Source organism: Pyxicephalus adspersus, chromosome 3, assembly GCF_032062135.1.
Source record: "Pyxicephalus adspersus chromosome 3, UCB_Pads_2.0, whole genome shotgun sequence".
Classification (NCBI taxonomy): domain Eukaryota; kingdom Metazoa; phylum Chordata; class Amphibia; order Anura; family Pyxicephalidae; genus Pyxicephalus; species Pyxicephalus adspersus.
Window position 1 is genome coordinate 47,205,551 of NC_092860.1, and position 5,824 is coordinate 47,211,374.

Here is a 5,824-nt window from a genome sequence, read left to right on the forward strand (position 1 = left end):
GAACAATTAATTGGATGTGTATTTATTAGCTGTTGATGGAGTATGTGATTTTGTGATATATCGCCAGAGAAGTCACACACTCAATGCCCCCCTTTTCCTGGACAGCCGGGTTCCATGCCTGGTCTTCATATTAGAGGGACCCCACTCCCACTCAATTTAAAGGATTTGTGTAGGACTAAAAAGTTGGAGGCAAGTTTGCCCATCAAAATGTAGCACCTTATTTTCTACTTTACTGTTTGGAGCTTTTCCTGCACACACACCCTTTATTTTCCAATTAAAACCCTTGCAGAGATTTAGCAAGACATGATGCCAAAAGTTAATAATAATAAGTACTGAAACTTCATTTTCCAAATAGGATTTAAAATGAATATCGTTTTGATCTCTCTGTGTTTTTTCCAGCTGCCAGAATTCAATTAACTTGAACAAAATATGCATCTGTAAAAGTGAACTATTCCCTTTTTATATCATTGTTCATATCTTGGGAACTCTTGCAAATTACTTATATTGCAATAAAGCTACAAAGTCAACTCAATGCACTGGTTTCTCAGTTTTGTATCATTGAAATAACTTCTCCTTAAGAGAAATACACTCTGAACTTATATTTTTAACCAATCTTGCCAACACAGATGGATGTCTGGCAAGACATGGTTGTTTATGTGACCTTAATGCTTGTCTGCAACACATCCAAGAAATAACATCTGTTCACAGAATACAGAGAATAACATTTGCTAATAATGTAGAGTATTAGCAGCTTCTCACCAAGACTTAGAAAGCTTGTTAAAATACAAACAAATCCGCATGTATCCATATTAGGAAATTATATATATACACTACGTATATATATTTATATATATCTATCTATATATATATATATTTACACATACACACACTGGGCCTGATTTATTAAAGCTCTCCAAGGCATCATCAGTGAAGCTGGGTGATCCAGCAAACGTCGAATGGATCTGGTCCAGAAAAAACAAAAACAAATGAATTCCTAACAAATAGCAAATCCATTCCAGATTTGCTGGATCACCCAGCTTCACTGATAAAAGTGTATCTTCTCCAGGCTTTGGAGAGCTTTAATAAATCAGGCCCAATGACAGGAGCTCTGTCCAGCTGATATTCTGTCATTGTTCATATTCTGGGTGTATGGCTCTGAGCACCTCTATTCAGCTGCTGTGGTTAAAATAATACCTAATAATTCTAAGTCCTTCTTTAGACTCTTCCTATTATATGGGGACATTTTTTCTTCTTTTGTTCCTGTCTTCTAATTGTCATGCTGCCACACAGGCTTTTAACAATGACTGTGAGAAGTGCTCATACCAGCATGCAATGCTTTTAGGAAAATTATTGTAATATAGTTTGGCTTTGCACCTATTTTAATGCATGTGGGCATAGATTTCTTGTTTTGATACACATTTTGATTGATTCTCATTTGCTTATACCAAATAAAAATGGAACGGGTCTCACCTGCTTATGCAAAAAGTAAAGCATATGGACATTTAGATGTTGCCATAGCAACCAATTACATTTCAGCTCTTACTATATTTTGAGCAAGGTAAACAGTCTCCTTGCAGGAGTGTACTGAGAGATATTCATGATCATGGTATATTAAACCATATAAAGTTAGTAATGTTGAAGGGTCTGAGAATCAGACTGCTAGGTCATATTCTCTTCAGACACTTTTTACAAATAGAGTTTAGGTGTGCTGGTCTTGTTAATGAATGGAAGGCAATAACATTAACAAGTAACCCCTGGGAACCAGATATTGAATAATTGCTGCATCAATTTCTAGGTCGGCACAGAAACAAAAATTAGGAGAAATCTGATTATTGATTTTTTTTTTAATTTTGTTAAAATGTTGAACTTTCTATTCTACCTACTCTGGGAGCATAACTCATATGTGCCATCTAAAAATTCAGCGGTAAACAGACCCCAGGAGTATTACAGCAAGCTACAAAGTTTAGTTCTATGTTACAGTCCGTGTACTTAACAATGTAATTATTTGTACAGACAAGAAACATAAAGCATTCTGGCCTGAAGATACAGTTGCAATCCACACTGGGCAGAAAAGGTTACTGAACATAAATTCCTATACTCAATACAATGTTTTGGAGAAAAAAGGTGAAATAATGGATCACAATAAATCATTACACTAAAATTCAATCTGCTTATATTTTGCCTTTCCTGGTTTTCTTTTCTTTCTTCCACTTATTAAAGACCAAGAAATATATTAATTGGTCTGCTTTTTTTTATGCAATACAAGTCAGTTAAGGCTGACGTGAGTGGCTACCAGAATGCCAAATGTAGATTTCTATAAACTAGTGTCTGTGGCAATGCTCACATGTTACTGAGCCTCCATGATTTAAAGTGAAACTAAACCCTTAACCTGAAAAATTCCCATATCCACATGGGAGTTTTGTGAGAAAACCCAAGGATTCATTACTGTAATATAGCTGGAGGGCTGGATCGTGAAAATGTAAGTATTTTTATTTTTATTATTACAGAGCATTTATAGAGTGCCAACATTTTACGCAGCGCTTTACAAAGTCCATAGTCACTATCTGTCCCTCAAAGGGGCTCACAATCTAATGGTAAACCTTTTTAGAATAGGCAACTCCAATAGACAAATTTTTTTCTTTGCTTCTAATAACATTATATTGTTGAAGGTATCTGCAATAGTTCATTGCTTGATATGGTTGAGATAGTTATGGTTCCAACCTATCTCCTAGACTGGTAAGGATGATCATTTGAAAGATAAGCTTTTTAAGATAGCTAAATACCTTACCTTCTTCCAGATCATTTGCTCACAAACCCAAAGCAGAAACTTTTTAATCTTAGATTTTTAGTTTTCTATTGGAGGTGAATACTTGTGAGTTAAGGGTTAGATCCATGATTTCATGTTGTTGACACCATTATTTGACCCTACAATCTGAATGTCACATCAAAAGTCTCGTCGGACCAGGCAATGTTTTTCCAATCTTGTCTTTTTTAGTGAGCCGATCTGAATTGAAGCCTCAGGTGCCTGTTCTTAAATGACAGGAGCGCCACTTGGTGTGGTCTACTGCTGCTGTAGCCAATCTGCTTCAAGGTTCATGTTGTACATTCAGAGATGCTCTTCTGCAAACTTTGCTGTAACAAGCGGTTATTTTAGTTACTCTTGCATATTATTTCTGGGGAAGTATTAGCTTGAACCAGCCTGTTCATTTTCCTCTGACATAAACAAGGCATACTCACCCAGAGAACTGTCTTTCACTGGATTAGTTTTGGGCACTTTCTGTAAACCCTAAAGATGGGTGTGTGTGAAAACCTCAGCAGATCAGTTTCCATCATATTTAGGCCAGTCTGTCTAGCAGTATTACCCTTTCCATGTTGAAAATCACTTAAAAAATCACTGAATCAGACTGCTAGGTGTAATGCATATTCTCTTCAGACACTTTTTACAAATAGAGTTTAGGTGTGTTGGTCTTGTTAATGAATGGAAGGCAATAACATTAACAAGTAACCCCCAGGAACCAGATATTGATTAATTGCTGGATCAATTTCTTGGTTCTTATTAAAGACCAAGAAATATATTAATTGGTCTGCTTTTTTATGCAATACAAGTCAGTTAAGGCTGACGTGAGTGGCTACCAGAATGCCAAATGTAGATTTAAATAAACTAGTGTCTGTGGGGCAATGCTCACATGTTACTGAGCCTCCATGATTTAAAGTGAAACTAAACCCTTAACCTTAAAAATTCCTATATCCACATGGGAGTTCAGTCAGTCCTGGCAACTCAGGCATCCCAGCTCAGCTTCAGGTGGTTTCTGACAAAGGACCATTAAGAACAGATCTGGAAAGCCAAGAGATTCCAGTGAGCATGTGACAGGTCAAAAGCCAGCAGACTTAGGGATGGGCAGTGAGTTTAAAGGATCAGGCAGGTGGGTGGCAACACAAACCTATAGAAATGCACCAACAGTCTACAGGATTCACAGGAAACACTATCTTGGGTGATGAGATGTGGTTACTGGTCTAGTTTTATAGCCAGACAGCTCAAGCAGAGATCAGATGGGGACAGGTCAGATCAGACATCATTGGCCAGGTCTTTGCTTAGGAGTCAACATAGCCTCCTGAGCGGTAACCCCAAGTGTGGCTCAGGGTAAACAAAACAGCTGGTAGCAGTAACCCCGAGCCACACTCAGGGTAGCTAAAAGAAAAAAGAATAAAGACTTACCTGGTCCCGCCAACATCCTCCAGTATCCTGCCCGCCTGATCCCATCCTCTGGCTGCAACCTATTCCTCCGATTGGTCCCCCGGCGATTGCGCTGACGTTCCTCAGCAGTTCCCTGTGATGTTAGTGATAGGGGCGAAGGAGCATGGTGGGAAATTCAAATTATTTTGTATTGGATTGAATACAAAATAACTGTATTGAATCCAATAGAAAGTAATCATTATATATATATTTATATATATATATATATATATATATATATATATATATATATATATGCTACTGTACAGTTATATTACAGGTTTCAGTATTTTTGCATAAATGTATTTATGCACCCTTGTTTTAACAGATTTTTGTGTTTTTTTATTTAAAGTTAATTATTACATTTATTAAAAATTAAACGTATTTTGGTGAGTTATGCCTAAGAATTACAATTTACCGCTTTTAGACATATCACAGGGAAGATCACTAAATATCTGCCAGCAGAAGGCAAAGGTACTGTACAAATATAAAATGTTTACTAAAATGTTACAAGGAAAGGCAAGGAGTTGGGTCTGAGTTGTAGAAATCATGGGAAGAGATAGTTAAAGATTTCCATTGCACATCCTTCTGAAACTTCTAGAAACTTTTTGCTGGATTCATCCTATATAGACTATACAACACAATGGCCCTGTCTCCACTTATTTGTTCATGCACTTTTGCCTTTACCATAACATTTTAAAAGAAGGTGCATGAGAGCCAACAGGCATTTTTGACAGGTGAAAGTGTTGCTTTGGAAGAGACACAATATATATGCATATGTATTCATGTTATCCATCCATCTCCCTTTAGAATTATGTGTGAGCAGAATGGGAAATGTAAAGCAGCAGAAGAACAAAGGCAAAATCTCCATAAAATTAGGGGCAAATCAAACCCTGCTTTGGTTGTTACAAAAGATTATCCATACTGTAAGTAAATACTTTGGAGATAGCTTACATTCTGCCTTTCTCTAAAGAAAACAAAATTAAATCTGGCAGAATAATATTACTTACTTTGCTGTCGATGCTATAGTATAGCAAGTAATGGCATGTTCTCTTTTCCTCTTGTAGAGATAATCAATTACAATCTCACATTACCATACATGAGCTCTCTTAAGCAGCTTATGCTATCAAATTAGTAGCCTTTATTAGGTATTTATTATACTTTATTTGGTTGTCAAACTAAGGAGAAAACACCCATCCGAAGTGACTTTTGAGTAATATAGTAAGATATTAAAACATCATCACGAAAAAGGGAAAACTTTTCTATTGGAAAGTGATGGAAGTCACAAGCTGGAAAACAAAACCTGGATAATTTCCACATGCTAATCTTATAGGATAAACAAGTCAATAACAGTTTTGCTATTTTGCTATTTTTGCAATTTTTAAAAAATGACAATTACAGCAAGTCCCTAACACAGTGCATGAAAACGTCTGGTCAATTTTTTAACCACCCCAAATGGCCATGTGATTTAGCTGAAATTATTGAAGATGTGGGGCTTTTACAGGTGTGGTCACCTTTAAATAAATTACAGTAAATTTTTGAGTTTTATTGTTGGGGACATTTACATGACATCAAGCCCAAACTCAGGCA